Source organism: Elephas maximus, chromosome 23, assembly GCF_024166365.1.
Source record: "Elephas maximus indicus isolate mEleMax1 chromosome 23, mEleMax1 primary haplotype, whole genome shotgun sequence".
In the NCBI taxonomy this organism is placed as follows: Eukaryota; Metazoa; Chordata; class Mammalia; order Proboscidea; family Elephantidae; genus Elephas; species Elephas maximus.
The window spans coordinates 75519539-75541538 of record NC_064841.1 but is presented as its reverse complement, the minus strand read 5'-3'; the positions used below and the strand labels follow the sequence as shown (position 1 = coordinate 75541538).

Below are 22000 nucleotides of genomic sequence, written 5' to 3'. Positions count from 1 at the left end.
AGAGGGTCCCTGACAGAGCTGGATAAAAATATAGAATAAAATTCTAACTCGCACACACACACACAAAGACCAGATTTACTGCTCTGACAGAGACTGAAGAAACCCTGAGAGTATGACTCGAGACACCCTTTTAACTCAGTACTGAAGTTACTCCTGAGATTTACCCTTTGGCCAAAGATTGGACATACCTATAAAACAAAATGAGACTAAAGGGGTACACCAGCCCAGGGGCAAGGAAGAGAAGGCAGGAGGGGACAAGAAAGTTGAAAATGGGAAACCAGGGTCAAGAAGGAGAGAGTGTTGACACGTCATGGGGTTGGTAACTAATGTCACAAAACAATATGTGTATTAATTGTTTAATGAGAAACTAATTTGCTTTGGAAGCCTTCATCTAAAGCACAATTTAAAAAAAAAGATTGGTCAGCTGAGCTTCTCAAAAGAAAATACATCCAGAAAAAGAGACAAAATCCAGTGAGAAATGTATTATTTTCCACAAGGAATAATTTGGTAATAATGAGGGATATTAAACATCAACATTGATTTTGAAAGAATTGTAGATCTCATTGTTGGAGGCCTTAAAGAATAGGAGTTTGCAGCCCTCTTTCTTCAAGGTGATGAGAGAATATTTAGCTAGTCCTTTATACACTCAACCAACACTTCCTACCAGAACCATCATATTTGTACAACTTGGAAATTTGAGGACATTCACATTCCCATTTCCTGTCTTTTTCCCTCATGTTTATTACTTATATTATTCTTATTTTTATACTGTCAAGGTAAAAACAAACAACCCACCACCAACAAAAACAAAACCATTGCATTTCTTCTGTCGCATAATTCACGATTGTTTAGTATTCATTCTCTATTTAAATTGATTCATTATGTTCTGGTCCTTTGAACATGCCTTACTTTTGACCTACTTATTAAAGAAGACCAGTGTGGATTTTGTTACTAAAAGCAAACCAAAACACCTAACATTTTTTTCAAGAAACTTTTATACATGCTATATTCCCTAAGCCCCTTCATGTTCGGGAGTATCTGCCAGTTGCCTTTCTAGAGGAGCACCAAATTGTTTGGCTATAATGCCCTTAGGTTTCATGTTCTTCTCTTAACCACCTGATAGACATTCTTCCATTGCTTTCTGGCATTGAATGAACTTGTATAAAAATCTTAGCTAACCTAATTTCTTTCTCTTGTATTAGATTTTCTTTTCTGCTCAGTTTCCTGACAAATTCTGCCTTTATCCTTTAAGTTCAGTAGGTGAACCAGGATACACCTCAGTTTTAAGCATTTTGTTTCAAATATTCTTGACAGATGTGCTGTTTGTATTTGCAGATGCAGATTTCTTTATTTCAAAAAATTTTCTTGTATTATATCTTTGAATATTTTTAATTGAGTCCTCTACATTAGGGACAGCATTACCCTTAATTAGATGGGCTGTCCCTAACTTTATTTCTATATATTTTGCCTTCTGTCTAAATGCCTTAAAATCTTTATCCTTTTCACCTGTATTCACTATGATTAGTTGAAGTTTCCTCTATATCAGTAATTCGAACTTCATCCGCAACCTTCAGAAACATGTATTGTTTCTAATTTACTTATTAATTAATGCTGTATCAATGTTGCTTTGACCCCTGATTTGTTTCCTTTAGGCCTAGGTTGATCTATTTCATATCATTCTGATTTTTGTTTACCTTATTTTGAGCTCCTATTCCAGAAATTTTTCTGAATATTTCCTGAGTTCAGATCAGTTTGGGGGAATTTTGTTCATTTATATTTTCTTCTTGACTGACTTCTTTGTCTTTTACCTATTATATTTCTGTTTGGGAGTGTTGGGTTTATGTTTGTGTATTGTCCATGTAATTTCTTCTTGTCTTGCTCAAAATAGAATCTCTTCCCGGACCTTCAATATACTCCTATATATTGTGGGTACTTTGAGTTTCCTTGGTCATCTTATCTAAGACATGTTTGTTTGAGAGCTTGGTGTATTGTGTTTTACACTTTCTCTGTATGCTGAGTACATAATGGGAAGACATAGTTAGCTCAGGCAAGATGCATTTCTGCTCCAACTATGGAGACTAGGTGAAAAATCCTAAAATAGGGTTAATTTCACCTGGTTTAAAGGTGTTTCTAATGCCTAGTTTTAATGCCTATGGAGAGACACCCTCAGATGTCAACTCTTTCACCCAACTCGGTGTATAGCCCTGGAGCCTTCACTTCTACCGGTGTCTCTACCCCATGCAGAGATGGATTATTCAACAGGTAAGGTAAGCACAGTGCTTACCTTGCTTACCAGATCATCTGTAGTGAACAATTTCACTTTTTTTTTTTTTAACCACACCAAAGGCTTTGCTCCTATGTGTGGCTGATGTCTGTCCCTCTCCCAACCCCCCAGCACCTTCCTACAGAATCAAAGCCTATTTTCAAATTTATAATCCCTGACCAGGTCAGATGACCCAGTGAGCAAGGTAAGCATGGGCTTACATTTGCTTACTTACTCATCTATAGTGAACAATTTCACATCTTTGGTGGGGTAAAAACCATGTGAAATTATTCACTACAGATGATTTGGTAAGCAAGGTAAGCACTCTGCTTACTTTGCTTATTGGATAATCCACCCTAACATCACGTATATTCCCACTGTACCTTTTTCTCCCCAGCATCTCTTTCCTCTGTTGTTCAGTCACTCACTTTAGAAAGGGGGAGTTTGCTGTCATATTGTGGGGATTGCAACCATTGTCACAAAACAATATGCTCATAAATTTTTGAATGAGAAATTAACTCACACTGTAAACTTTCACCTAAAACACAAAAGAAAAGAAAAAACACAACAGATTGCCCTATACAACCTGTTCCCTATCTACCTAACCAAACTCAGCTTCTACCTCTTCTATCTCTCTATCCCATGGGCCCTAATATTGGTAGCAGTTGTACCGAACTTGTCACCAAATTTTACATCTCTTACTGACTTTACACCTTTGCATATAAATTCCCCTTTGGTAGAGTGATGACACCTCCTTCTTTGTCTAGAAATCTGTACCCAATCATCAAGACAAATATCATCCCTTGTATTAATCGGGATAGAATAGGTAATGCTGCAGTGATAGCCAACCCCTAATTCACAGAGGCTTATTGCAACTGAAGTTCATGTCTCATTCACAAAAACATGTCCAATGTGAGTTGGCCAAGGGGAAGGCACGAGGCGGTTTAAGCTTATTGCAGTTACCAGAGACCCAGGCTGATGGAGGCACCATCCTTTGCTTCTATGATCACTGCAGCACTGAAAAGGAAGCATGGCAAATTGCCCGCTGACTCTTAAAATTTTCGCTTAGGGAACACTGCACCAGTCCTGTGTGTAGACGTAGTATTTTGAAGGCCCTGGGAATTGTGTCAAATTTGCCACGTACAGACAGTGTAGCATTTGACATGTAAAGGCTCACCAGAACTCAAGCAGCTAATCAAAGATCAGTGCTTGCTGGCTTTGCCAGTGACAACTCCCTTGGCCTTGAGCCACTTCAAACTTCTGGGGAATTTTCATCTCCTCCTCAGGATGGGGAACTTACTCCTAGAACAAGAGACATCCACATTGCAGCTAACAAAAGAATGGTTTATTATTGCCAGGCTTTGCCTCTTTAATGCTCTCATTCTCTGCTACAGGTCATCAGAGCCACAGCTAGCTTGAATGCTAACAAGGTAGAATGGTTTTGAGGATGAAAACAATGGCTTTCTGACTGATGGCCTTGAAGGAAAAAAGAATCCTTTTTTGTGTATCATTTGCCATCCATGCAACACAAGCACTTATTTCTGGTACTTTTTTTTTTTTCTTTTCATAAAATTGCTGATGCCAAAGCTTTGTATTAAAATAAATAATAATAATTTTTTGAAAATTCCACTTAGAACTGGGACATGTCGGCTCTGTTCATTTTTCATTGACCAAAGCTTATTCCATGGCTACATCTAACTTCAAAGGGGACAGAAAAGAAATCTCTCCATGTGTTAAAAAAAAAAAAAAAAAAAAAAAATTGCCGTCAAGTCAATTCTGACTCATAGTGACCCTACTGGGTAGAGTAGAACTTCCTCATAGGGTTTCCAAGGAGTGGCTTGTGGATTCAAACTGCCAAACTTTTGGTTAGCAGCTGAGCTCTTAATCACTCCACCACCAGGGCTCCATGCGTTAGAAGGTTAAAAACCAGAAATAGTTGGTAAATGGTTATAATGACGACAATGCAACCTATTTTTCCACTCAGAGAGCACTATTTTATATAAGGATGGTCAGGAAAGGCCTCTCTGAGAAGGTGACCCTTGAGCAGAGCCCTGAGGGAGCTGCCATGTGAATACTCAGAGGAAAGCATCCTAGGCTTAGTAACCAGCAAGAGCAAAGGCTCTGGGGAAGAAGCATTACTGACACATTAGAGAAAAAAAGGAAGAAGGCAAAACACTCAGATCCTGCACTACCATTCCACTGTTTACAGTTTACTATTTAAAGCTCCCATGCTTAAGTGAAAACCAATTATTAAAAAATAATCTGTCAGAATTTTGCCACTTAAATGTAATTATGAAGAGCTGTCATTTACCACCTAATACAAAGAAGAGAATCCTCACAACTGGACCAATAAGTAACATCATGATAAATGGAGAAAATATTGAAGTTGTCAAGGATTTCATTTTACTTGGATTCATGGTCAACACACATGGAAAAAACAGTCAAGAAACCAAACAACTTGTTGCACTGGGCAAATCTGCTGCAAAAGACCCCTTTAAAAAGTGTTAAAAGCAAAGGTGTGGCTTTGCGTGCTAAGATGCACCTGACCCAAGCCATGGGGTTTTCAATCATCTCGTATGCGTGCAAAAGCTGGACAGTGAATAAGGAAGACTGAAGAAGAATTGATGCCTTTGAATTATGGTGTTGGAGAAGAATATTGAATACACCATGGACTGCCAAAAGAACAAACAAATCTGTCTTGGAAGAATTACAGCCAGAATGCTCATTAGAAGGGAGGATGGTAAGACTTCATCTCATGCACTTTGGACACGTTATGAGGAGGGACCAGTCCCTGGAGAAGGACATCATGCCTGGACAAGTAGAAGTTCAGTGAAAAAGAGGAAGACCTTCAACGAGATGGATTGGCACAGTGGCTGCAACAATCGGCTCAAGCATAGATGATTGTGAGGGTGGTACAGGACGGGACAGTGTTTCACTCTGTGGTACATGGGGTCGCTATGAGTCAGAACTGACTCGAGGGCCCCTGAAAACAACAACACACAGAGAAGGAATGGGAGAGGGAGAAGGGCAGCATTAAGCAAACAAACAGAAACTTCCCTTGACTTTGAAAGTTTTTCCCTCTGGAGTGCAGATATATTCCATAAGGGAGGTCAGGACATAGGCTGGACATGCGTGTAGACAACATGTCTTCTAGGAGAGGGTACATGTGATGCACCATGTACATGGGAACTGCTGTAAGTAAAGAACTGGGCAATAGCCAAGTGATTGACACCCAGGTTTTTGTGTCTCTCCAGCTGTTTCAACAAAGCCTTGGTTTCCTGAGTGACCCAAAACTGCCACAGAAGCTACAGCTGACAGTACAATTGACTCTGTTCATCAGGGGTGGATTATCCAATAGGCAAGGTAAGCACAGTTCTTACCTTGCTTACCAGATCATCTGTAGCGAACAATTTCACATTTTTTCACCACATCAAAGACTTCTAGCCATGGCTGGCATCTGTCTCTCCCCCAACCCCAAGGCATCTTCCTACAGAATCAAAGCCTCTTTTCAAATTTACAGTCCCTGGTGGGGGAGGATGATCCTGGAAGCAAGGTAAGCATGGGCTTACTTGTGCTTACTTAATGATCTGTAGTGAGCAATTTCCCTACAGATGATCTGGTAAGCAAGGTAAGCACTGTGCTTACCTCGCCTATTGGATAATCCATCCCTGGTCTTCATACTGATCTGTCAAAGGATAATTTGTAGGAGCAGAGATCTCCAGGGCATCAACAAGCACTGTCATTGCACATGGATGCAGGGCTGATAAGCTCTTCTACGAAGCCCCCAGTGCCTATTACTCTGCCCTGACCAAGCTCATCTCTAGTGCTGTAGGATAACACAGGTATTATCTAATCACTGTCTTATCTTTCCAGGAAATCCATGGCTGAAATGAGTTGAGGCCCAAGCTGACAAGATCTCAATGCTAATGTACCCATCACACCACATTTAAGGTATTTAATTTTATAAGGTCATCAAAATATGGAATCAAAAACACCATGTTGCATACTTTCTTTATTATTTACCAATGTAATTACTTGTTACTGGGATTATTGTGATCTTGGTTGTATCATCAGTGGCATCTGTTAAAAATGTCCACGTTGTCCAAAAGAACGTAAAAGCACACAAAAGAGGTTGTCTCTATTCTCACACTGCGATGGACGTTTATTGACTTGGCATGCTGAGAAGAGGAGATTGGCATGTCTTACTAAAATAATAAAAGATAAGGCTTAAAAATTCCACCTCTCTAGCTGTGTTTTTATACGACACATCACTCAACCCTCCAGTAATCATAAGCTATACCGAAGAATGCACAGACTTAGTCATGGCTACAATGGCTTTGTAAGATTAGATTTCTGGTTTATAACTGTGTGCTCCTGGGGGTGTGTGTGAGAGCAGATTTCTTCTACAAACAACACAGCCCAGTTATTTTACAAAGGCATTAGAAGACAAATAGCAAAAAAAACCAAACCCGTTGCCATCAAGTGGATTCTGACTCATAGCGACCCTATAGGACACAGTGGAACTGCCCATTGGATTTCCAGTGAGTGGCTGGTGGATTTGAACTGCCGACCTTTTGGTTAGCAGCCTGCGCTCTTAACCACTGTGCCACCAGGACCCCTAGAAGGCAAATAACTGGGTGTATATCTTTGTATGCCACCGGTATTCAGATACCAATGAGATGACCCATTCTGGACAGGTTTCAGCTGAGCTTCCAGACTAAGACAGACTAGGAAGAAGGACCCGGCAGTCTACTTCTGAAAAGAGTTAGCCAGTGAAAACCTTATGAATAGCAGCAGAACGTTGTCTGAAATAGTGCTGTAAGACGAGCCCCGCAGGTAGGAAGACACCCAAAAGACAACTGAAAAAGTGTTGCCTCCTCAAAGTAGAGTCAACCTTAATGATGTGGATGGAGTCATTTTCAGGACCTTCAGTTACTGATGTGGCACAATTCAAAATGAGAAGAAACAGCTGCAAACATCCATTAATAATCAGAACGTGGAATGTATGATGTATGAATCTAGGAAAACTGGAAATCATCAAAAATGAAATGGAACTCATAAACATCGATATCCTAGGCATTAGTGAGCTGAAATGGACTGGTATTTAGCCATTTTGAATTAGACAATGATATGGTCTGCTATGCCAGGAATGACAACTTGAAGAGGAATGGCATTGCATTTATCATCAAAAAGAACATTTGAAGATCTATCCTGAAGTACAACGCTGTCAGCGATAATATCTATACGCCTACAAGGAAAACCAGTTAATATGACTATTATTCAAATTTACACACCAACCACTAAGGCCGCAGATGAAGAAATTGAAGATTTTTACCAATTCTGCGGCCTGAAATTGATCAAACATGCAATTACGATGCATTAATAATTACTGGTGACGTTCACCCATATCAAGAGGTAGCATATGATCGGGAACCGATGGTATTGAAGGAAGAAGCTTAAGCTGCACTGAAGGCATTAGTGAAAAACAAGGCTCCAGGAATTGACAGAATACCAATTGAGATGTTTCAGCAAACGGATGTAGTGCTGGAGGCGCTCATTTGTCCATGCCAAGAAATTTGGAAGACAGCTACTTGGTCAACTGGCTGGAAGAGATCCATATTTATGCCTATTCCCAAGAAAGGTGATCCAACCGAATGCGAAAATTTTCAAACAATATTAATATCACATGCAAATAAAATTTTGCTGAAGATCATTCAAAAGTGGCTGCAGCAGTATATTGACAGGGAACTGCCCGAAATTCAGGCTGGATCCAGAAGAGGACGTGGAACCAGCAATATCATTGCTGATGTCAGATGGATCCTGGCTGAAAGCAGAGAATACCAGAAAGATGTTTATCTGTGTTTTATTGACTATGCAAAGGCATTCAACTATGTGGATCATAATAAGTTATGGATAATATTGTGAAGAATGGGAATTCCAGGACACTAAATTGTGCTCATGAGGAACCTGTACATAGATCAAGAGGCAATCGTTCGAACAGGACAGAGGGATACTGCGTGGTTCATAGTCAGAAAAGGTGTGTATCAAGGTTGTATCCTTTCACCATACCTATTCAATCTGTATGCTGAGCAAATAATCCGAGAACCTGGAGTATATGAAGAAGAACAGGGCATCAGGATTGGAGGAAGACTCATTAACAACTTGCATTATGCAGATGACACAATCTTGTTGGCTGAAAGCAAAGAGGACTTACTGATGAAGATCAAAGACTGTCACCTTCAGTATGGATTATACCTCAACATAAAGAAAACAAAAATCCTCACAACTGAACCAATCAGCAACATCGTGATAAATGGAGAAAAGATAGAAGTTGTCAAGAATTTCATTTTACTTGGATCCACAATCAACACCCACGGTAGCAGCAGTCGAGAAATCAAAAGATGCATTTTACTGAGCAAGTCTGCCGTGAAAGACCTCTTTAAATTGTTGAAAATCAAAGATGTCACCTTGAAGACTAAGGTGCGCCTGACCCAAGCCATGGTATTTTCAATCGCCTCATATGCATGTGAAAGCTGGACAACAAATAAGGAAAATTGAAGAAGAACTGACGCCTTTGAATTGTGGTGTTGGTGAAGAATATTGACTATACCACGGACTGCCAAAAGAATGAACTCAGCTTTGAGTCCAGGCCAATGCGCCTCACGTACAGCCACTACCCATCTGTCAATGGTAGTTTGCATCTTGCTAGAAGCAAGGATGGCGAGACAACGTCTCATATACTTTGTGCATGTTATCAGGAGGGATCCATCCCTGAAGAAGGACATCATGCTGGGTAAAGTAGAGGGTCAGCAAAAAAGAGGAAGACCCGCAATGAGATGGATTGATGCAGTGGCTGCAACAATGAGCTCAAGCATAACAGTGATTGTGAACATGGCACAGGACCGGGCAGTGTTTCTTTCTGTGGTACATGGGGTCGCTATGAGTTTGAACTTACTCGACAGCACCTAACAACAACATATCTTTGTAAGGGGACATCGGTGGGTCAGTAGTAGAATTCTCCCCTTCCACGCAGAAGACTCAGCTTTGAGTCCAGGCCAGTGCACCTCATGTACAGCCACTACCCATCTGTCGGTGGTAGTTTGCATCGTGCTATGATGCTGGACAGGCTTCAGCAGAGCTTCAAGAATAAGATGGACTAGGAAGAAAGTCCTGGCAATCTATTTCCAAAAATTAGCTAGTGAAAACCATATTGGTGAAAATGGTCCTGTCTGCATCTGATCATGGAGCCGGCACAGGACCGGGCAACGTTTCATTCCGTTGTGCATGGGTTGCCATGAGTCAGGGGCAACTCAACAGCAGCTAACAACAGCAGTGTTTTTGCAAAGCGCTTTTGTTGGTTTAGATGTATTCATATACCTCTCATATAGATTGTAACAGAGGAGGGGAGGGAAGCCTATGCTGAAGAACAGAACTCGATGCCCTAACTATAAGAAATGCCAGCAACCTTTGCTTTAGTGATAGCAACCAAAACCAAAAACCAAACCTGTTGCCATCGAGTCGATTCTGACTCATAGTGACCCTACAGAACAGAGTAGAACTGCCCCATAGAGTTTCCAAGGAGCGGCTGGTGGATTTGAACTGCCGCCCTTTAGGTTACCAGCCGACCAGCCGTAGCACTTAACCACTGCGCCACCAGGGTTTCCAAACACTTGTGTGTGAATGTTTGAGTTGTGAACTGAACCACAGCTTCCAAGGAGCAGCTGGTGGATTCGAACTGCTAACCTTTTGGTTAGTAGGCAAGCTCTTAACCACTGCGCCACCAGGGCTCCATGTTTAGTGATACCAGGACCTTTATATGTTCCAATTCCTAGCTTTTCAGCCAAGAACACCCACGAGCTAGTGGGATGACGCAGCCTTGGTTTGTTTCACCTCGAGCCTTCCTGCCATTAAGTGTGCTGTGCTGGGGTAGGGTCTATCTCCAAACATCAGGCTCAGTCTGGGCTCCTTCCCTTTGCCCTTGATCTCCCCCAATGAGACACATGAAGAGAATCTTGGTGACATGTGCTGTTACGGTTCTGCTGGGGCTGCTTAGAGCATCTCGGGCTGGGTGCAGCTCAGGCCAGGATACTCAGCCACCGCTCCAGTGGGTGGCACAGCAGCCTTTGGCTCCCGGTGGCTTCACTCAAAACCCAAGAGAGGCTTTATCAGCCAGTTTGCTGAGCTTTGGACAATCTTCTACTCAAATTCAGCGTACTCCTCCATGGCTGGTGGCCAGTATTTTGTTTACTACTCTGAAAGCAAACTCAGGATGCTTCTTCACGTCCGGTTCATTTTCTGAAAACATTAAGCTCTTGGCTTGCAGGCATGGCCTCCTGCTTTCATATGCTCAGCCTGAAACAATGACTTCCTGCCAGTGGCCAGAGCCAGGAGGCTGCTGCCCGACAGGCAGGCCATGCACAGAGGGATGGGAGTGGGAAGCGGGCAGAAATCCTCTTTCATCTGGAATCCTCGGAGGGTGGTGACCACTGACCTCGTGGAGGTCCATTCACAGCGAAGCCAACACTTGGCCATTGCAGAGAGTTACACTTTCCTTTCCCTATCACTTTTCCTCTTACGAGTTATTAATAGCGAGCTCATTTCTCAAGACTCCATTTGAAGGGTAGTGCGCATAACTCCGGTGATAGCAATAGGATACTGTAATAATAACTTGGTGTACAGTTCACCCCCACGCACACACCTAGTTCTTCAGGCTGCCTTTGCAATATGGAAATCCCCTTCTTTGCCCCTCGGTGCTCCCTTAAATCCTGGAGTTGCTGTGGTTATTGAACCTCCCTCTGGCATCCTCGAGAAGGCTAATTGAATACAGCAGCAAGCAGTCACGGAGAGCTTTTTAGGATTTCCACCCCCTTTCAATGGTATGCTTTTCTAATAGGAAGCAAAGCTGCTAAATTCAGAAGGAAAGTCGCCCCTCCCTTGCCACTTAACCTCCTCCGCCCCCTGCAACACACATTCCCATTGTTCAAAGGTATGTTTTTTATCTTCCACAAAAAGTTTTCTTCTAATTACCTAGAGGCATCCAGGTGTGGCTGGAAATATGTTCCATCTCTGGAGTAAATACCTACACTTAAGGGCAGTGAGTGCAAAGCAAAACAGCCTGTGCAGGGTCGCTGTGACCTGTAGCTATTTATTTGGTGACTCAGGCAGGATTCAGGGGCCAGATGGTTAGCATATTGCAGAGGCTGACAGTCACTTTCGTTTGCTTGTTTAAGGAAGACGTTCACACCGGAAAGGAGGCTTCACTTGGGCTCTTCCCTTCTGCAGGTTCCAGAGCTTATTCAGTTGCCCCATAAACTGTTATCTTGGGGAAGAAAAAAGGGGAAAAAAACCCTTTTAATTATGTTTGCTTTGTATTCAAGGTCAAATTGAAAAGGTGAGACTGTCAAAGTGCACTGAGGTACATGTGTAAATACATTTAAAATTATGTTGAAAGAGTTTTGGGTTGTTTTTCTAGAAAATAACTTCTTATTTTTCTATGTAAAATACTCACAGGTTAACTAGTATATAGAAATAGCCACACTAATGCCCTACAAGTAAAAAAAAGTCAATAATAGTAGAAAGCAAAAAATAATAGCTTACCTCTCTCAGCCCCTGGTCCATGGAGACTGTACCTAATTATCCAAGGAGCCTAGCAATATAAACTCAGAAAACTCTGGTCCAAGTCATGGCTCAAGTCCTTTAAGAGTATCCCCTAAATTTTTGTGTGTCAGTGAAATAGTAAGTGTTCAGGAAGGTACCTTGTCAAGAGTCCTGTACCAGCTGTTATTACACACGTCACTCACTAAGATGACCATCAACAATCAATACTGTTTTGCTTTGGTGCTTTATCACACACCTGGAATAACTCAAGTGCTGCCTTTACTGAAAGGTAAGGACATTTAAGTGTGTTGTTTAAGTTATTAAACTAAGTTTAATTCCCTCGGAAGTTTTTCTTTGGAAAAACTTATGTGAACTCTCATTTAACAACACACAATAGTTCTCAAACTTTGATGTGTACCTAAATACCCTGGGAACTTGTTAAAGTGCAGATTCTGATTCTGGAGATGTGGCGAGGGGGGAGGCTGGAAGTGTGCATTCCTGACCAGCTCCCAGGTGATGCTGGTGCTGCAGGCCTCTGGACCACACTGACAGGTAGCAAAGGTCTAAGATGCAAAGCATAGAGGGAGTGGAAATGTATATGGGAAAGGGGAGCTGATTCTTAAATGTAAATATCGTCCACCTTATTCCATTCTTCCTCACATCTTGACTTTCCCAGTTGGCACAATAATAAAGTTAAAGAGCTAGAGGAGGAATAGAAAGATTAGCTCATAGACATGGTAGCTAGGATAACTGTAACCAGTTATTCTGAGCATCTCTTCTCTGAGGCTGAAGTCTTCATCCTCCACTGAGGAGCCTCCGAAGGAGGCTGGAGCCTGGATGCTCCCAAAATCACTTGTTGAATTGATCTATCAATGATTCCACACAGCTGAAAAGATCTCTACAAAACTTCTGTGAGACAAGAGAAAGGGCCCCTGTCTTCTCGGAGGCACCTGCAGTGAGTTCTGTTTACCTTTAGGTCACCTGCGCATCACAGAAGACCTTGCAAAATCTGTTTTCTGGAATTTGGAGAGAAATAACTAGAAGTCATGTAAAAATTGTGGCAGTAATTTCTTTTCCCCACCGAACCCTGTCGTCTTAGTCCACTGTGGCCCCTGCACAAACTTCTTTTTGGCTTGGCTTTCCAGCACACTGAAAACAAAATCCACACTCCTTTCCATGGTCAAGAAATAGCTGGCCATTTGTCACACCAGTACGTACCACTATAAGCCTGTGTATCCATACATAAATTTGCCATTTGGAGCTACAGAAGCAATTGAAAATGGGAAAGGGGAAAAATCATTAGCTATTTGGTGGCACAGTGGTTAAGATCTCAGCTGCTAACCAAACTCTACGATGGCACTTGACTAAGAAAAGCCCCAGACCACAGAGGAATGGTGCATGCAGAAGAGAGACAAGAGGAAGTAGTTACTTCTCTTGGCACATGCTTATTCTGGAATCTTGTCTTTGAGCTACTTCCTTGACAGCAAGAGATCCATATTTATGCCTATTCCCAAGAAAGGTGACCCAGCTGAATGTGGAAATTATCAAACAATATCATTAATACCACATGCAAGCAAAATTTTGCTGAAGATCATTCAAAAGCGGCTGCAGCAGTATATTGACAGGGAACGGCCAGAAATTCAGACCGGATTCAGAAGAGGACATGGAACAAGGGATGTCATTGCTGGTGTCAGATGGATCCTAGCTGAAAGCAGAGAATACCAGAAAGATGTTTACCTGTGTTTTATTGACTAGGGAAAGGATAACATTGTGAAGAATGGGAATTCCAGAACGCTTAATTGTGCTCAGGAGAAACCTGTACATAGACCAAGAGGCAGTTGTTCGGACAGAACAAGGGGATACTGCATCGTTTAAAGTCAGGAAAGATATGTCTCAGGGTAGTATCCTTTTACTGTAACTATTCAATCTGTAGAAAACCCCGGTGGTGTAGTAGTTAAGAGCTACAGCTCCTAACCAAAAGGTCGGCAGTTCAAATCCACCATGTGCTTCCTGGAAACCCTATGGGGCAGTTCTATTCCGTCCTTTAGGGTCGCTAGGAGTCAGAATTGACTCGACGGCAACTAGTTTTGGTTATTCAATTTGTATGTTGAGCAAATAATCTGAGAAGCTGGACCATATGAAGAACTGGACATCAGGATTAGAAGGCTCATTAACAACCTGCAATATGGAGATGACACAACCTTGCTTGTTGAAAATGAAGCACTTACTGATGGAGATCAAAGACCACAGCCTTCAGTATAGATTATGCCTCAACATAAAGGAAACAAAAGTCCTCACAACTGGACCAATAAGCCATATCATGATAAACAGAGAAAAGATTGAATTTGCAAGGATTTCATTTTACTTGGATCCACAATCAACAGCCATGGAAACAGCAGTCAAGAAATCCAAAGACGCATTGCATTGGGCAAATCTGCTGCAAAGGATGTCTTTAAAGTATTGAAAAGCAAAGATATCACCTTTAAGACTAAGGTGCCCCTGACCCAAGCCATGGTATTTTCAATTGCATCATATGCATGTGAAAGCTGAACAATGAACAAGGAAGACCAAAGAAGAATTGATGCCTTCAAATGGTGGTGCTGGTGAAAGGTATATATACCATGGACTGCCAAAAGAACGAACAAATCTGTCTTAGAAGAAGTACAACCAGAATGCTCCTTAGAAGCAAGGATGGTGAGACTTCGTCTTACATACTTTGGACATGTTGTCAGGAGAGATCAGTCCCTGGAGAAGGACATCATGCTTGGTAAAGTACAGGGTCAGTGAAAAAGAGGAAGACTGTCAATGAGATGAATTGACACAGTGGCTGCAACAATGGGCTCAAGCATAACAAGTTGTGAGAATGGTGCAGGACTGGGCAGCGTTTCCTTCTGTGGTACATGGGGTAGCTATGAGTAAGAACAAACTCAATGGCACCTAAGAACAGCAACAAGCTTTACAGAAGCAAACTGCCACATCTTTCTCCTGAGGACTGCCTGGTGGGTTCCAACTGTCGACCTTTCGGTTTAGCAGCCAAGTGCTTAACCACTGCACTACCAGGGCTCTTTTCTTGAATACTGGCACCTAAATAGAAGATCTGTAGTAAACACAAGATTAGCTGTCATGGAAAATTCTGGGACTAAAGTAAATTATGATTATGATAAAATAATTGAACAACGTTCTTGGGTTTGATTTCCCAAACCATGGTCTTAGGAAATTGGCAGAGAATTTGATTCCTTACATTAAAGAATAATCAATTTCATACCTTATATCACACTAGCTACAATACTTTTAGGGGGAGAAGGGCTAAGTAAAAATTATGATGCAACTTAATATTACCATGTCTTCTATTATTTTCTTTTCTCTTATGAGTTAGAAAAATACGAATGAACCAGGAGTAAAAAGGAAATGAGGATCCCTGGTGGCACAAAGTTTAAAGCACTCATCTGTTAACTGGAAGGTCAGTGGTTTGAACCCACCAGTCACTCCATTGGAGAAAGATATGTCACAGTCTGCTTCTGTAAAAATTTACAGCCTTGGAAACCCTGTGGGGCAGTTCTACTCTGTCCTATAATGTCACTATGAGTTGGAATTGACTTGACAACAATGGGCTTGGTTGTTTTGGAAAAAGGAGATGGGGTGAACTAGCATTCAGGAAACAGATTCTTCCTCTGTGCGACATTGCGCAAATTATTTTACCTCTCTGGGCCTCTCGATTTCCTTATACATGAATCATCTGACAGGTTATTGAATTAGATTCATTCATCAAATATTTATAGTGATCATCTACCTTGTATCAGGCAAAGCTCCTTGATAAAATTCATTAATTTTATAATAAGCGACAAGCACGAAATAAATCATATAAGAAGCCTGATTCACTAAACTGCATTCACCATGACAGGTTATAGTAACAACTAGCAACTGGTAGAGCCACACGTTTGGCCTTATCAGAAGCTGAATGTGATCCATCTCCAAGATTTTGAACTCTGAAGTCCCCGTGCCAGACCACAACGCCCCTCTCCTCTGTCCTGCTCAACTTCCTCAAGCTTCCTGTGGTAGATGTATTGCAAGAATGTTCCACGTATTTCCTCCTCCTGCCTTGCCCCATATCTACACACCCTGTCATGTGACTTTGCTGCCCCTTCCATCAAGAAGTGGAATCAGTTTCTCCACTCCCTGGATCTGGTTGACCCTGTGACCTGATTTGGCCAGTAGAATACTGTGGAAGTGACGAGATGCCAGTCCCAAGCCCAGTCCTTAAGAGGCCTCACACGCTTCTGCTTAGTCTCCTGGAAACCTGCCTTCGCCGTGGGAACAAGCTCAGGCTAGCCTTCTGGATGATGGGAGGCCACATGCAGAGACACCAGTCAGTCCTGTTATCCCACACATGAGTGAGAAGTCGCCCAGTTGACTCATACACTCATGAGCAAAGGTAAATGCTTACTGTTGTCTGCTGTTGAAGTTCTGTGTTTGTTCAGTTTACAGCATTATTGTTGAAATTATCCCTCAGCCAGTGGTTACCTCCAGGCCCTCACCTTTTCTCTGTCTCTCTGTCCAACACACTTCCATGGATTCACTTGTTTTTCTATCCACATTTATTCTAAAACTGATGTGCAGATATGTAGAGTCAAAAGACCAACAGAGTAAGGCCTGACATATCTCAAATCCCCAACCCCAAATGATCCTGTTTCAGGGGCATTCTTGACCTTGGGTTGCAGGGGATACCCCAAGTCAAATGTGTAATATCTATTCTCAGCTTAAATGTCATTCATGCCTGGTTATTCTTTTCTCTTTCATTGAAATCTCTGGATATTTAATACGAGGACTTTTTCTCTCTATCTCTTCTGTTTTAATCACTCAACAGTGTCCCTGGTTCTACTGCAGTAACCCTTGTTTTCAGGAGCTGAATTCACCAAGCAGGAGTGCCGTTCTTTACCCTCCTCTCCTCTTTAACATCTTCCAGGTTTTTCACACATCCTATCTTCCTTCATTCTACTTCATCCATAGAGTCCATCATCTATTCAAGGATTTATTTAAAACATGTCAGGATATTCATGACAAAGAAATTCTTTCTGTCTTTGGGCCATTCTCAATATAATTGTGGTGGGCGAGTTGGTGGAAAACCAGCATGTAAGGAAATAAATTATTGCATCATATCATGGGGTAGGGGGGCTAATAGAAAGAACAAAGTCCTATGGAGACATTAGAGGACAGAGTCACATTCTGTTTGAGAGAGTGAAGGAAAGCACTAGAGAGAGAAAACTTGCACCACAAGTCAAGAAAGGAAGGGAGGGAGGGAGGGAGGGAGGGAGAGAGAGAGAGAAAGAGAGAGAGAGACAGAGAGAGAGAGAGAAAGAGAGAGAGAAAGAAAGGAAGAAGGAAAGGAAGAGAAAGAAAGAAAAAATGAAATATCTCTTTCCTTCGTAGTCACTCCCTCCCTATCCCCTTGCAATCTGGCTTCTGCCACCTTCTGCCTGAAGTGCTTGTGTTGACAACCTTCTAGTCACCAAGCAATGTCTTACTCCTTTCTGCAACAGCTCCCTCTCTTGACTCATCCCTACTTAATGAAGGTCATAGGTGTCACTTCTTGAGTGCTTATTGTGTGCCAGGCCTTTTAGCAAACGCCTTCATCTTCACAACAACCTTTAAAAACCTGAGGAAATGTGGGCAGAAAAGTTGGATAAAACTTCCAAGGACACATGGTGACAAAAAGGCAGAATCAGGGCTCAAGTCCAAGTCTGTCTGATTCTAAACCTGTGCACAAAACTGCAATGCTCCTTGGTTGGTTTTGGTGTGACTGAATGGTCTTCTTTCTTCAGCTACTTCCCTAACTGTCCCTTCTTTTCTCCTCTGCTCTGTAGATGTCATTAACCACCAAGTTTCCATCTTTGACCTTCTCTCCATTTTTTTTTCCTCTGTGATCTCATTCTTTCCATGGCTTCTGGTTTCATCTCTCCATAGCTGCCTCTCAAATCCCAGAAGCCACAATCTTGCATCTACAATTGCCTTCAAGGTGCCTTAATTCGGCTTCTAATGCCATCTTAAATTTAGCATGTCCAAAAACAGATCATTGTCTTTCCTGAAAACCAATTCCACCTCCTGGCCACTTTCTCTGAGTCACTGAGGCTAAAACTTAGCACTAGCCTCTTCTTTCTGATAAGTTCCTTTCTTCCCCATAGACAATCAATTTCTATTTTGAAATGTCACCCGTATCCATCTCTTCTTGACATTTGCACTGATAACACATTCCTTATTATTTGCTATTTCTCACCTGGGCCATGATAACCCTTGACTAGGCTTCCTGCCTCCAGTTTATCTCCCATTCTATCCACCTGTTCAAATCAGGTTATATTACTTCTGTACTCACAAAGCTTTAATAGTTCTACATGCTTACTGGATAAAGTCTAACCTCTATATTTTAGTTTCCCAGGCCCTTACAACTTGAGCCTAAACATCCAGCTTTATTTCCAGTTGCTCATCTGCACATTCCCTGTGCAGCCCAGCAGCAGGAATAAATCAAATACATGTCCTGCCCATATACACCTTCATATCTTCATGCATGCTACTTTCTCTTTTCTCCTAGTTCAGCCTGATAAAAGCTTTCCCATTATGGAAGCGTTGTCTCCATGCCATCTCTTCTATGAAGCCATCCCTAAACCAACATTGCTCTCTCGAGTCGATTCTGAGATTCTGATGCATAGCAACCCCATAGGATGGGGTAGAACTGCCCTGTAGGGCTTCTGAGGCTGCAATCTTTATAAAAGCAGGCTGCTATGTCTTTCTCCTGCAAAGCAGCTGGCGGATTCAAACTGTCAACCTTTTCCTTAGCAGCCAAGCGCTTAACCATTGTGTCACCAGGGCTCCTGGAAGACTTCCCTAGTCCCTTCAAAAACATGACTAACTTACAGCACTATTATCTGCTCATAATATTTGCCCTTCAATTTAGGGTAACTATCTTATCCCTCTACTAAAGTGTGTGTTCCTCACAATAATGTGAAAGTCAGCACAAGTGGACTAAACCGAAATCTAAGAAGTTTCCTGAATACAATGAAACACTTTCAGGGACAGAGTAGCAGGGGCGGGAATCTGGGGACCATGGTTTCAGAGGGTATCTAGGTCAATTGGCACTTTCTTGTTGTTAGGTGCCATCAAGTTGGTTCCGACTCATAGCGACCCTCTGCACAACAGAACGAAACGCTGCTCGGTCCTGTGCCATCCTTACAATCGTTCTTATGCTTGAGCTCATTGTTGCAGCCACTGTGTCAATCCACCTCGTTGAGGGTCTTCCTCTTTTCTGCTGACCCTGTACTCTGCCAAGCATGATGTCCTTCTCCAGGGACTGATCCCTCCTGATAACATGTCCAAAGTATGTAAGACGCAGTCTCACCATCCTTGCCTCTAAGGCGCGTTCTGGCCATACTTCTTCCAAGACAGATTTGTTCGTTCTTTTGGCAGTCCATGGTATATTCAATATTCTTTGCCAATACCACAATTCAAAGGCATCAACTCTTCTTCGGTATTCCTTATTCATTGTTCAGCTTTCACATGTATATGATGTGATTGAAAATACCATGGTTTGGGTCAGGCACACCTTAGTCTTTAGGGTGACATCTTTGCTCTTCAACACTTTGAAGAGGTCCTTTGCAGCAGATTTGCCCAATGCAATGCATCTTTTGATTTCTTGACTGCTGCTTCCATGGGTGTTGATTGTGGATCCAAGTAAAATGGAATCCTTCACAACTTCAACCTTTTCTCCGTTTATCATGATGTTGCTCATTGGTCCAGTTGTGAGGATTTTTGTTTTCTTTATGTTGAGGTGTAATCCATACTGAAGGCTGTGGTCTTTGATCTTCATTAGTAAGTAGTTCAAGTCCTCTTCACTTTCAGCAAGCAAGATTGTGTCGTCTGCATAATGCAGGCTGTTAATGAGTCTTCCTCCAATCCTGATGCCCCACTCTTCTTCATATAGTCCAGCTTCTCATATTATTTGCTCAGCGTACAGATTGAATAGGTATGGTGAAAGAATACAACCTGATGCACAACTTTCCCAACTTTAAACCAATCAGTATCCCCTTGTTCTGCCCGAACAACTGCCTTTGATCTATGTAAAGGTTCCTCATGAGCACAGTTAAGTGTTCTGGAATTCCCATTCTTCGCAGTGTTATCCATTGTCTGTCAATTGGCATAACAAAGTTTATTAAGAAAATGTTCTGCATCCCATTTTGATGAGTGGCATCTGGGGTCTTAAAAGCTAGCAAGTGGCCATCATTTGGTCTCAACTTACCTGGAATAAAGGAGAATGAAGCACACCAAAGACATAAGGAAAATATTAGCCCAACAGACAGAAAGGGCCATGTAAACCAGAGACTCCATCAGCCAGAGACCAGAAGTACTAGGTGGTGCCTGGCTACCACAAATGACTGCCCTGACAGGAAACACAGAACAGTCCCTGATGGAGCAGGAGAAAAGTTGGTGCAGAACACAAATTCTAGTAAAAAAAAAAAAAAAAAAGACTTAATGGTTTGACTGAGACTGGAGGGATCCCAGAGACATGGCCCCTGGACTCTCTGTTAACCCAAAGCTGAAACCATTTCCGAAGCCAGGTCTTCAGACAAAGATTAGATTGGACTATAAGACATAAAATGATACTCGTAAAGAGAGTACTTCTTAGCTCAAGTAGATACATGAGACTAAATGGGCAGCTCCTGTCTGGAGGCAAGATGAGAAGGCAAAAAGGGACAAGAGCTGGTTGAACGGACTTGGGAAATCTGGGGTGGAAAGGAGTGTGCTGGCACATTATAGGGAGAGCAACTAGGGTCACATAACAATGTGTGTATAAATTTTTGTATGAGAAACTGACTTGAGCTGTAAAGTTTCACTTAAAGCATAATAAAACAAAAATAAATACAGTATGTATTCTTTGAAGGTAGGAATGAGTGACTATCCAGTCTACCATGAACCTTGGCTCTCCCAGATGTAAATATTTAGAAAGCTGAATCAAAACGATCAGTTATGATATAAGAATATGGTTGTAACTATGATTTTACAACTCAGGGATAATCCTTTTAAAAATGTGAAAATATTCCACAGAAAGCGGACTATAGAGGTATGTCATGTGGTTGCTAAGGAGCAATTAAACCTAGGGCAGTATTAGCCTCTTACTGATTAAATTTTTTTCTCCAATACCATTGGATCTCTCAAATAACATGAATGTTTGAGTCTTCAAAGTAATTTGTTTATAGATTGTGGCTTGGTATGAAAAGTCACTTCTGTAAAGAACTAATTTTGGATTTTGATACATGACTTCTGAGTCCAATTTGGGTAACCTAGCTATACTCTAGGGAATTCCAGAACACTTAATTGTGCTCATGTGGAACCTGTATATAGACCAAGAGGCAGTCGTTCAAATAGAACCAGGGGATACTGAGTAGTTTAAAATCAGAAAAGGTGTGAGTCAGGGTTATATCTTTTCACCATTCTTATTCAATCTGTATATTGAGCAAATAATCCAAGAAGTTGGGCTATATGAAGAAGAATGTGGCCTCAGAATTGGAGGAAGACTCATTAACAATCTGTGATACGCAGATGACACAATCTTGCTTGCTGAAAGTGAAGAGGACTTAAAGCATGTACTGATGAAGATCAAACACTACAGCCTTCAGTATGGATTACACCTCAACATAAAGAAAACAAAAATCCTCGCCACTGGACCAATAAGCAGCATCATGATAAATGGAGAAAATGTTGAGGTTGTCAGGGATTCCATTTTACTTGGATCCACAATCAACGCCCATGGAAGCAGCAGTCAAGAAATCAAAAGACGTATTGCATTGGGCAAATCTGCTGCAAAAGATCTGTTTAAAGTGTTGAAGAGCAAAGACGTCACCTTGAAGACTAAGGTGCGCCTGACCCAAGCCATGGTATTTTCAATCACATCATGTGCATGTGAAAGCTGGACAATGAGTAAGGAAGACTGAAGAAGAATTGATGCCTTTGAATTATGGTGTTGGAGAAGAATGTTGAGTATACCATGGACTGTCAGAAGAACAAACAAATCTGTCTTGGAAGAAGTACAGCCAGAATACTCCTTAGAAGCAAGAACAGCGAGACTATGTTTTACATACTTTGGACATGTTGTCA

At 41.7% G+C, this 22000-nt stretch overlaps 1 long non-coding RNA gene across 5 annotated transcripts in view; it reads left to right on the top strand.

The window, feature by feature from the left end:
- Window positions 1-4038: 4038 nt before the first annotated feature.
- LOC126066456 (uncharacterized) overlaps window positions 4039-22000 on the top strand; it is a 61504-nt gene continuing 43542 nt past the window's right edge. For all 5 annotated transcript variants that reach the window (XR_007515092.1, XR_007515093.1, XR_007515089.1 and 2 more), the window contains exons 1-3: window positions 4039-5626; window positions 6137-6214; window positions 15762-16292. This is a non-coding gene — a long non-coding RNA (uncharacterized LOC126066456). The remainder of the gene's footprint in view (window positions 5627-6136; window positions 6215-15761; window positions 16293-22000) is intronic.